Raw genomic sequence first — 13,120 nt, forward strand, 5'->3', positions numbered from 1 at the left:
AGTCATGTCCAGGTTATTTAAAGGATCAGCATCCTTTTTTATTCATCATTTTTTACTTTTTCCCATTTGGGGTACCAGATACTAAAGACTAGGACATTCAAGAACAATTGTATTCATGGGGAAATTTAGAAAGTGACTATGCATACCCAGAGAAATACTCAGAAAAGATACACAAAGACCTAAGTTTACACTTTAGGCAGATTCCCAGCAAAGAGACAACCCACAACAATACAACAACAACAGCGGCAGCAGCAGCGGCAGGAGCAGCAATTCTTGGGGAATGGGGACAATCTAATTTCCAGAGTTACCACATTAATAGATTCAAATACTCAGTGTTTAACAAAAAAACTTAAGGCACACAAGAAAATAGTAAATTAATTTTTTTTTTTCCTTTTCCCAATGAAAGGAAAAAAGAAAATCAACAGACACTGTCCCTAAAAAAGGCCTGATGGGGGCGCCTGGGTGGCTCTCAGTCGGTTAAGCGTCCGACTTCGGCTCCGGTCATGATCTCTCAGTCCGTGAGTTCGAGCCCCGCATCAGGCTCTGTGCTGACAGCTCGGAGCCTGGAGCCTGCTTCACATTCTGTGTCTCCCTCTCTCTCTCTGCCCCTTCCCTGCACATGCTGTGTCTCTCTCTCTGTCTCAAAAATAAATAAACATTGAGGGAAAAAAAAAAAAGGCCTGATGGCAGATCTATTACACAAAAACTTAAAAAAAAAAACAAAAAAACAACCCTCTCTTAAGGATGATTGAAGACCTAAATGAAGATATGGAGAAAGTTAAGAAAACAGTGTACAAACAAAAATGAAAGTATCAATAAAGAGAGAGAAACCTAAAAAGAAACTAAGAAGAAATTCTGGGGCTGAAAAGTACAATAACAAATAAAAAATTCACTACAGAGACTTAAAGGCAGATTTGAGCAGGCGGAAAAAGTATCTGCAAACTTGAAAACAGGACAATAGAAATTACTGAATCGGAAGAACAGAAAGAAAAACATTAAAGAAATGCAAACAGCTTAAGGGACCCAGAGGACACCATCAAGAGGACCGACCTACACATCATAGGACCTGTAGAAACAAGAAAGGGAAAGGGGCAGAGAGAATATCTGAAGAAACAACAGTTTTAAAACTTCATAGGTACAATGAAAGACATCAATATAAGCATCTGACAAGCTCAACAAACTCCAAATAAGATGAATTCAAAACAGAGCCACACAGGGACACAGAGAGAATCTTCAAAGTAGCAAGAGATACGGACAGTCACTTTCAGATGATCCTAAATAAAAACAGCAGCAGATTTCTCTTCAGAAACTTTGAGGGCCAGAAGATAGTGGGCAGATATGATCAAAGTACTGTAAGAAAAAAGGGTCAAAAAAGAATACTTTATCTGGCAAAACTGTCCTTCGAAAGATAAAAATTAAGACATTCACAAATAAACAAAAGCTGAAAGAATGGGTTACTACTAGATTTGCCCTGCAAAAAAAGTTCAAGGACGTCCTACATAGTGAAATGAAGTAACACTAGACAGTAACTTGAAGCTGTATGGAGAAATAAAGATCTCACTGAGTTAAGTGCAGGAGCATTTATAAAAGCAGTAAAATTGTAACACTGGTTTTTAACTGCAGTTTTTCTTTTCTGTAAGGTTTAAGAGACTAACACATTTAAAGGAAAAAGCAATTAGGAAAAAGCTAGGTATTACTGTAAACTTTGGTTTGTAACCCCAAATATTGTTTTCTACAAAATATAAGAGACTAATGCATTTAAAAGAGGCATTAGGAACATCTAGGTGGCTCAGTCACAGGTGATCATCCAACTCTTGATTTTGGCTCAGATCATGATCCCAGGGTCAGGGGATTAAGCCCCATGTCGGGCTCCATGCTGGAGTGGAGCCTGCTTAAGATTCTCTCTCTCTCCCTCTCACACTCCCTTGCTCACACTCTATCTCTTAAAAGAAAAAAAGCTTTTTATTTTGATGAGGTACTAATAGTTCATTTTTGCTTTTGTTTCCCTTGCCTCCGGAGATGTGTTGAGTAAGAAATTACTGTGGCTGGATCAAAGAGGTTTTTGCTTGCTTTCTCCTCTAGGATTCTGATGGCTTCCTGTCTTACATTGAGGTCTTTCATCCATTTTGAGTTTATTTTTGTGTATGGGCTAAGAAAGTGGTCCAGGTTCATTCTTCTGCATGTCGCTGTCCAGTTCTCCCAGCACCACTTGCTGAAGAGACCGTCTCTATTCCATTGGATATTCTTTCCTGTTTTGTCAAAGATTAGGTGGCCATACATTTGTGGGTCCATTTCTGGGTTCTCTATTCTGTTCCACTGATATGAGTGTCTGTTTGGGTGCCAAAATCTATAAAGAACTTATCAAACTCAACATCCAAAAAACAAATAATCCAGTGAAGAAATGGGCAAAAGACAGTACTAAACACGTCTCCAAAGAAGACATCCAGATGGCAAACAGAAACATGAAAAGATGCTCAACATCATTCATCATCAGGGAAACATAAACCAAAACCACAATGAGATACCACCTCACACCTGTCAGAATTGCTAACGTTAACAGCTCAAGCAACAAAAGATGTTGGCAAGGATGTGGAGAAAGAGGATCTCTTTTGCATTGCTGGTGGGAATGCAAGCTGGTGCAGCCACTCTGGAAAACGGTATGGAGGTTCCTCAAAAAATTAAAAATAGAACTACCCTATGACCCAGCAATTGCACTACTAGGTATTTATCCAAGGGATACAGGTGTGCTGTTTCAAAGGCGCACATGCACCCCAATGTTTATAGCAGCACTATCGACAATAGCCAAAGTATGGAAAGAACCCAAATGTCCACAGATGGAGGAATGGATAAAGAAGACGCGGTATATATATACAACGGAGTATTACTTGGCAATCAGAACAAAATCTTGCCATTTGCAACTACATGGATGGAACTAGAGGGTATTATGCTAAACGAAATTAGTCAGTCAGAGAAAGACAACTATCTTATGACTTCACTCATATGAGAAATTTAAGATACAAAACAGATGAACATAAGGGAAGCAAAAATAATACAAAAACAGGGAGGGGGACAAAACATAAGAGACTCATAAATAGAGAGAACAAACAGGGTTGCTGGAGGGGTTGTGGGAGGAGGGATGGGCTAAAGGGGTAAGGGGCATTAAGGAATCTACTCCCAAAACCATTGTTGCACTATATGCTAACTTGAATGTAAATAAAAAAATTAAAAAATAATAATTAAAAGAAACACAGGGATAGTGGAACAATATAAAATGTAATACATTAATGTGGTAGAAAAAAATAAAAGTATTTTATCATGAATAAAAGCATGAGTTTATACTTCTGGGCATTCAATTCATATAGATATAATTCTGTGACATCAACAACCAAAAGGGGTAAGGACAAAGCTGTAAAGGAGCAGAGTATTTTTGTATGTTATTAAATTTAAGCTGGTATAAATTCAGGTTAGAGTGTTAAAACTTGAAGATACGAAATGTAATCTCCATGGTAACCACAAAGTAATAGCTATAGAATATACATGAAAGTAATTTAAACATTTCACAACAATCAATGCAAACATAAACAAAGACAGAAATGCAAGAAATGAGAGATAAAATGCTGTAAGACACATAAAAACAGCACAGTGACAGAAGTCCCTCCTTATGACCAATCATTTTATTATTATTATTATTATTATTATTGGTTTATTTATTTTTGAGAGAGAAAGAGAGAGAGAGTGAAAGCAGGGGAAGGGCAGAGAGAGAGGGGGACAGAGGATTGGAAGCAAGCTTGTGTGAGCAGCAGCCAAGTCCTATGAGGAGCCTGAATTAACAAACTGTGAGATCATGACCTGAGTCAAAGCCTAACTCTCAACCAACTGAGCTGAGCCACTGGGGTTCCCCTAATCAATCATTTTAAATGTAAATATATTTAACTCTCCAATTACAATGACAGAGATTGGCAGAGTAGGAAAAAAAACACATAATCTAACTATGTGCTTTTTTTGTTTTTTTAAATAATTTCTAGGCCCAACGTGGGCCTTAAACTCACGATGCCAACCAAGATAAAGAGTTACACGCATGCTCTACTGACTGAGCCAGCCAAGGCACCCTCAACTAGGTGATTTCTCTAAGAGACTTACCTTACATCCAAAAATACAAATAGGTTAGGGCGCCTGAGTGGCTCACCTGGTTAAGTGTCCGGCCCTAGATTTCTGTTCAGGTCATGATCTCATGGTTTGTCGGTTCGAACCTCACATCAGGCTCTGTGCTGGCAGTGCGGAGCCTGGTTGGGATTCTCTCTCTCCCTCTCCCTTTTTCTTTGCCCCTTCCCCGCACGTGCTCCCCCTCTCTCTTTCTCAAAAATAGATAAACTATAAAATAAAATTTTTTTTAAAAACTTCAAAGATACAAATTGATTCAAAGTCAAAGGATAGAAAAAGACATCCCATGAAAATAATAAGCAAAAGAGAGCAGGGGTAGCTATACCAATATCAGACAAAAGACTTCAAATCAAAAAGGTTATAAGAGACGAAAGAGGACATTATATATTAATAAAAGGTTCTAGAGAGCAAGAAGATGTAACAGTAAACATTTATGCACATTATGACAGACAATAAAATATATGAAGCAAAAATGGACAGAACTGAAGGAAGAAATAGACAACTCCACAACAATAGTTAGGAGATTCAACAATTTACTCTTAATAAATAGAACAACTAGACAGAAAATAAGTAAGGAAATAGAAGACTTAACATAATAAACCAACTAGACCTAAAAGACATATATGAAACTCTACCCAACAATAGAATATACAGTCTTCTGACATACACATGGAATATTTTTCAGGACAGACCATATGCTAGGCCACAAATTAAATGTCAATATTAAAAAATATAGATATTTTTTATATCTATATTTATATCTATATTTTTTATATCTATATTTTTTATATCTATATTTTTTATATCTGGGTGGCTCAGTCGGTTGAGCGTCCGACTTCAGCTCAGGTCATGATCTCACAGTCTGTGAGTTTGAGCCCCACGTGGGGCTCTGTGCTGACAGCTCGGAACCTGGAGCCTGCTTCGGATTCTGTGTCTCCCTCTCTCTCTGCCCCTCCCCCACTCATGCTCTATCTATCAAAAATAAATAAACATTAAAAAAAATTTTTTTAATATAGATATCATACAAAGTATCTTCCTTGGCCACAAAGAAATGAAGTTAGAAATCAATAACAAAAGGAAAACTAGAAAAAAAATCCACAAAACTCTGGAAATTAAAAACTCACTTTTAAGCAACCAATTGATCAAAGAAGAAATCACAAAGGAAATTTCAGAATACTTACAGAATGAAAAGAAAAACAACACAGCATATCAAAACTTATGGTTGGGGGGGGGGGGTGCCTGGGTACCTCAGTCAGTTAAGCCTCTAACTCTTGATTTCAGCTCAGGTCAAGATCTCATGGTTTGTGAGTTTGAGCCCTATTTTGGGTTCCAGGCTGACCACGTGGAGCATGCTGGGGATTCTCTATCTCCCTCTCTCTACGTTTCTCTCTTTGTCTTTCAAAAAAATAAATACACTTAAAAAAATAAAAATAAATAAAAGGCATTTTAATTTAAAAAACATAAAACTTATGGGATGCAGTAAAAGCAGGGCTAAGGAGGCAATGCATAGCTATAAACATACTGAAACAGAAGAAAGATTTCAAATCAACAACATAACTGTACAACTTAACGAACTAGAAAAGAATAACAAACTAAACCCAAACCTAGCAGAAGGAAAAAAAATAATAAAGATCAGAACAGATATAAACCAAATAGAAAAATGAAGAAAAAAAACCCAGAAAAATCAATGAAACCAAAAGTTGGTTTTCCAAAAGGATTTGAAAATGTAACAAATCTTTACGTATGCTAAGAAAAAAAAGACAAAAGATGCAAATTACAAATATCAGAAATGAAAGTAGAGACATTACTACCAGTGCTATAGTAATAAAAAGGATTATCAGTGAGTATGAACAATTGTACACCAACAAAGTGGAAAACCTAGATTAAATGGATAAATTACTAGAAACATAAAATAATCAGGAATAAGTCAGAAACAAATAGCAGAAAATCTCAAAAGACCAGTAAGTAGTAAAAAGACTGAATCAGTAATCAAAAATCTTTCAACAAAGAAAAACCCTAGACCTGATGGCTTCTCTGGTGAATTATACAAAAATTTTAAAGAACAAATACCAGTACTTCTCAAACGTTTCAAAAAAATTCTAGCTCATTGTATGAGGACAGCATTACCCCAATATCAAAGCCAGACAGTCACTACAAGAAAATTATAGACCAACACCATTATGAACAATGACTCAAAAATCCTCAATCAATATTGGCAAACCAAATTCACCATTAAGTGGAATATATATACTAAGACCAAATGGGATTTATTTCTGGAATGCAAGGACAGTTCAACATATGAAAATTGATCAGTATACCACATGAACAGAATGAAAAGGGGAAAGAAAACACATGATCACCTCAACTGATGCGAAAAAGGTTTCTGACAAAATTCAGTTCTCTTTTCATGATAAAAAACACTCAATGTATCAGGACTAGAAGGAAACTACCTCAACATATTTGACAATAGTGCCAACAACATTCGCTGGGGGAAAGGAGTCTTTTCAACAAATGACTGGATACACTGGGAACACTAGATATCCACATGCACAGGAATGAAGTTGGACCTCTACCTAACATGAAATTAACTCAAAATGGATCAAGGACCTAAATATGACCTAAAACAACAAAGCTCTTAAAAGAAAACATAGGACAAAAACCTCATGACATTAGATTTGGCAATGATTTCTTGGATATGACACCAAATGCAGAAGTAACAAAAGAACAAATGGTGTACCACTGCATACTTCTTCCCAACCCCATATGCAGCGATTTCATATTGATTGAAATCAGCCACTGTGGGAGTTATGAAAATACTATCTATCACTGCCCTCCCTCCAACCCCTGATGGACAGCTGTTAAACCTCTATCAGCACAGCACTGAATATAATGATTTTTGATAGTAAGTCTTGTTAAATCTGGAATAAGTGACTAAGAAGGTGGCTAAATTCTGTACTGTCTGGTTAGAGGCAAAGTAATGAAATTGTCTCAAGGGTTCTGTTTCCTATAATTTGATCATTCTACATGTATTCAAAAAGGATTAACATTTTTTTGAGTTTTCATGTGTTAGCACTTTGCTATGGCATTTTACAGAGATTTACTATTTGGCTATATGGAAAAAAACAAGTCTGGTACTATAGTTATAACATGAAAATATTACTAAATTAAATCTTAGTAATGGATATTGAATAATTTAATAATGAATTAATTCATTAATTTAATAATGAATATTGCTGATTAACTCCTCTCTTAAGTTTTCCAAAGATTTTTTTCCAACTATTTTACCTCAGATAAATAAAATCTACACTCATCTTTACCACTTGTTTACAAATGGCATCTATTTTTTAGAGGCTCCCAAAATACACAGAAAAATTAGTTTAAAATGTTTTAAAATACACTAGGAAAAAAGGGAGGATAATAAACTAGCTCTTTTAACTTACACAAGTACCTATACAAGAATGTGTTCCACCTAAAAGTCATGTAAATATTGAGCCTACACATCATACCAACTGGTACAAAAACAACATGGCTACTAATATAAACTAGTCATGATGCATGTTATTAACTTTTATCCGTACAATATTAGGAAAAAATATTTTATTGTTTGTATTATATATTTAATGTAGCATCAACATAACTACCCTTTAGGAAAAGGCTACTATGTTAATAGCTATTCTTAATTTAGGGACATGCCTGAGACAGAAAAAGTCAGTTACTCTATGGGCACAACTACCCACTGTTTTTGTAGGTAGTCTAAAAAATATGCTCCTTAAAACATTCTGTTTCATTCAACATTTACATTAATTCTAAAGCCTCTGTGTGCAAAATAGAACAATTTCTCATCTAAGTCACACAATATTAGAAAGTTATTTTGCTTTTGACTTTAAGTAGCATTAAAAAATAAATGTACTTTCATCATATTAAGGCCAACATAAAGCACACTCTAATTAACCAATAGGGACAACAACTGTCCACCTGAAATTAAAAACAACAACAACAACAACAAAAAACATCAGGGCACCTGGGTGGCTCAGTCGGTTAAGCATCTGACTCTTGATTTCGGCTCAAGATCATGATCTTACGATTTGTGAGACAGAGCCCCAAGCCGGCTTCTGCACTGACAGCGAGGAGCCTGCCTGGCATTCTCTCTCTCACTCTCTCCCTGCCCCTCCCTGCTGGTGCTCTCTCTCTCTCTCTTTCTCTCTCTCTCTCTCTCCAAATAAATATTTTGGAAAAAAAAATCACTGGAATTAAGAGCCATTAAAAAAAGAAAGGTAGGTCAAATGATGCCTCAAGAGAATTTTCCCCATCATGTGAACAATACCAAATCAGCATTCCAGAAAAACAAAAAAATTTTAAGGTCTGAAAGGATTCTTAAAATGTAGTGAATTCTGCTGACTCTCCCCTTCCACTGCCCCTCCTCAACTGTATCAGAACAATGTGTTCTGACTTTAGCCCACTGCATATATTAATTCTATACCTTAAGATAACAGTAATACTAATAGTAATAGGCATATAGGAAGCAAATTCAATAGTCACCATTTCATAATTAACATAATTAGCAAATAAAGTGAGGAAAACAGCAATTTTATTTTTGCCAATAGATTACAATTAATCAATCCAACATTATCAGGTGATTTACTTTGTAGGAAAAATAAGATAACGGGATTATTTCTGACCAAGAGAGTTGAATCTATTAATTACCAATATAGCAAATTAAAAGGTACTCACTCTGTAGGCCTAAAACAGAATTCTCCCAAAATACGTGACCCACACTCACTCTTAGAGCTTCTTTGTAAGAGAAGATCTGATATAAAATGAAATGAATAATTCTAAATTCTGTTAAGACTATACTAAAAGCAGTTCCAAGAAGTCAATAAGAATATAATCTTAAAAATATTCTACATATAGTTGTTAAACTTGAAATCATCTCTAATTAATTGTAATTAATAGTTTAGTCTTCTTTCTGATGTTAGAGTTCTGGAAGGATGTGAATTTCATCAGATCTCCACTGTAACCACAAAGGACACCAAATTAGAGAGTAAAGATAAGTTTAAAAGTAGATTAGTGGCCCTGCCCTCTTATCTATCCCTCCCAAGTAGACTATATTAATAAACAGAAAAGATATCAAGAGTGTTAACAGCAATCGTAAAGTGACTATTAAATGTAAGATCGATTCAACAAGAATAACTATAAAAGATTATATTGCAAAGTAATTTGACATCAATAACCTTTAACCGATCCATTAAGGATTTGGCTAGTTAACAAAGAAGAATAAATTGGAGTCTTGTTTTAGAATCAGCACTAGCACTAGAACTTTTTGAACTTTTGATCACCTTCAAGTATATTGGGACTAGAAATGAAGCTTTCTTATAAACTAAAAAACAAATGTGTAATTAAAATTTTTGGGGGGGCGCCTGGGTGGCTCAGTCGGTTGGGCGGCCGACTTCGGCTCAGGTCATGATCTTACGGTCTGTGGGTTCAAGCCCCACGTCAGGCTCTGTGCTGACAGCTCAGAGCCTGGAGCCTGTTTCGGATTCTGTGTCTCCCTCTCTCTGACCCTCCCCCATTCATGCTCTGTCTCCCTCTGTCTCAAAAATAAATAAACGTTAAAAAATTTAAAAAAAAAAATTTTTTTTTAACTAGAAAGAGCAACAAATTCAAAACCACATAAATGTTTGTAATGACTCCTTCAAAAAAAGAAAGAAAGAACTTTCAGACTTACATATACCAACAGACCTGACCCAAGTATGAAAAGAATATAATTGCTGCAAATAGACTGGCTGAAGCCAGCTTCAGGAAGGTGACTATAATAACAAAGGAGAAAATATACAACAATGTAGGCGTCTCTGGTAGAAAAGCTTTGCATTCCAATACAGATCTAAACAGATCTAAGTGGGTTGAGACATACAAGTCTAACTTCTTTTCTAGCTAAATAAATACTTTTGGAACCATAAATATTTAATAGGATTTTTAAGTCTTCCAATCTAGTGGGAACAAAAAAGAACAAATATTCTTTCTCTTTCTTCTTATTAAGGCTTTTATTTATTCCATTTATATATATGTTAATTATGAAAAAAATAGAGATGAACAGGTGATCTCTGAATTTAAGAAAAGTAAACTACTGTTAGCATAAATATATTAAAATCCAATACAGATGAAGAGAGACAAGAGAAGTGATTTCCCTATAATGCCAGGTTATGAGTTCAAAGAGAAAGGAAAGAAAAATGGTTAATGAGAATGCATATTTACAAGAGTATCCAAAATAAAATGATTAAGTTACAGGGGACACCTAGGTAGCTCGGTCAGTTAAGGGCCAGACTCTTGATTTCTGCTCAGGTCATGATCTTGCAGTGTTAAGATCGAACTCCATGCTGAGCGTGGAGCCTGCTTAAGACTTTCTCGGGCCACCTGGGTGGCTCAGTTGCTTGGGCTTCCAACCAGCTCAGGTCATCATCTCACAGTCTGTGAATTTGAGGGAGTGCCACTTCCGGCTCTGGTGCTGGCAGTGGGGAGCCTGGCTTGGATCCTCTGTCTCCTCCTCTCTGTCCCTCCCCCATTTGTTCGTTTTTTAATCTTTCTCTCAAAAATAAATAAAACATTTAAAAAAATTATTCAAAAAAAGATTTTCTCTCTCTCATTCATGAATAAACAAACAAACAAACAAAATGACTAAGGTATGAATAGGGGCCAGAAGAGGATACATACACTTCCCAGGAAGGAAAATGTTAGTACTGTGTAGGAAGAATTTGGTACAGTAATTAACTAATTAATCTTGTGGGCTATGTAGCTAAGACTAGCTGGGTCTCATCCAGTCTCCACCACTCATTATGCATCTGGTTTTGAGATTTTTACTTATTTCACTTATACATGCAGAGTACTCAAATAGTGCCTGATACATACATAGAGTACTCAAAATAGTGCCTGACACACGGCAAACCCTCAATAGTATTAGTAATGGTGGTGTTGGTCACCAGGTGACCCACTAATTCATAAAACAACAGTTGTTATGAGAAACTGGGAGATCATTAATTATGAGAAGAGACCTTTTTTGAATATAGGAGGAGGAGGAGATTTTTTTTTTTCAACGTTTATTTATTTTTGGGACAGAGAGAGACAGAGCATGAACGGGGGAGGGGCAGAGAGAGAGGGAGACACAGAATCGGAAACAGGCTCCAGGCTCTGAGCCATCAGCCCAGAGCCTGACATGGGGCTCAAACTCACGGACCGGACCGCGAGATCATGACCTGGCTGAAGTCGGACGCTTAACCCACTGCGCCACCCAGGCGCCCCGAGATTTTGGATGATGTATCATCAGAGTACTCAGGGAGTATCCTGAGGTACTCTCAGGACCTCAAAAGAGCTTATGAATAAAGTCTGTAAAGCTAAAGTTAACAGATTCCAAAGGCAGTGAAAAATTTCAATCTCCAATGTTTTTCCTTCTTCTGAAAGAAACTCTAGGGTATTTTATAGACGGAAGAAAAGGGAAATGCCACTGTCACTAAATAATTAAAACATCTGAAGATATATTCCAAGTTATTTGGGGAAATACAGAGCAAAACTCCCATTGTAATATTACTAAACTGTTTGCCAGAAGTACTTAAAATAAACCGAGTCAAAAATGGGTGCAAGTGCATTTTTGTTTCATTAATAACAACTAATAATTTGGGAGAGCAGAGTAAAATTAAATACCTACTTTCAAACTACTATGTACTTTATTATAGTTGTTCCCTTACAAATAGATAATTACATGTTTACAGACTGTGTTATCTAAGAAGTAGTCTAGTTGTAACTAGATGTAAATTTTTTCACTAGTAACTTTCTGAAATATTTTGGACTCCAAGGAAAAATCATTTCATTTTTGGAATAAAAATGCCAAATTCAAATTCAATTACTTCATAACTGAAAATCAATAATTGGTAGAGCTCAAATAGTTGCTTCATATTATGATGTTTAGTTTTCTGGATGATATAAAAGCTAGTATCCTTTATGAAAGACACCAAGAAATATGAAACTGTATTATCAAATACAGAATTTTGCTAATTATCCATTAATACAAATTTGTGTTTAATGCTATGGTCTGAGCTGAGTCAATTTTAGACATTCTTAAAAAGGAATAGAAGGAACAATGCACTGTTTTTCACATAACAGCAGTTCAGCTACAACAGATGGGAGGGAGCCAGTACTCTTTCAATACATGTATGTCGTAAAGGAGAGACTGAGGAACTGCTCCAGATTAAAGGAGAATAAAGACACGTGACAGCTAAATGCTATGTGATCTTGTACTGAAGGAGCAGAAATGTTATAAGAACATTATTAAGACAGTTTACAAAACTCGAATATGGACTGTAGATTAAAGTACCACATTTATGTTAAATTTCCTAAATAGGATAATTAAACTGTGATTATCTAAGAAAATATCCTTGTTCTCAGGAAAAATACATTGAAGTATTAAGAGGTCAGAATATATGCAACTTACCACAAATAGTTCAAAAACAAGTAAGTGTGTGTGTGTACTGGGGAAGGAGAAAGAATAATAAACCAACATGGCAAAATGGTAAGAAAAATTAGTGTATTGGGGGGAAAACTATATTTGAGTACAAGGTATATAAGAGATCTTATACGATTCTTGCTAAAAATTGATTCTTTGCAAATAAATGAAATGGACAAACAAAAAAGGCATGGAAATATAGATAAACAATAAGAGGAAAAGGGGACAAAATTGAAGGGACAGCAAAAATTTAGAAAGTAATAAAGAATACAATGTAAGATTTTAAAACCCTAAATTTGAAAAACTAAGTGAAAGAGCCGATTTCCAAGAAAAACTATAACTTATCAAAACTTACTGACAAGAAAACAAAACCATTAGAAACCTGTAACCATTAGAGAAACTGAATCAGCAGGAAGTGAGAGCAATAAGGGAATGGAAAATGAGATACACTGTGGTTCTCTCAGCACC

The 13,120-nt window shown here is 35.7% G+C and overlaps 1 protein-coding gene across 2 annotated transcripts in view; it reads right to left on the reverse strand.

Annotated features, from left to right (window-relative positions):
* Nucleotides 1–13,120, reverse strand: part of SPRED1 (sprouty related EVH1 domain containing 1) — a 141,269-nt gene that overhangs the window by 46,211 nt on the left and 81,938 nt on the right. The gene's annotated exons all lie outside the window — the stretch shown is intronic.

The sequence above is a fragment of the Prionailurus bengalensis genome, chromosome B3 (assembly GCF_016509475.1).
Source record: "Prionailurus bengalensis isolate Pbe53 chromosome B3, Fcat_Pben_1.1_paternal_pri, whole genome shotgun sequence".
NCBI lineage: Eukaryota > Metazoa > Chordata > Mammalia > Carnivora > Felidae > Prionailurus > Prionailurus bengalensis.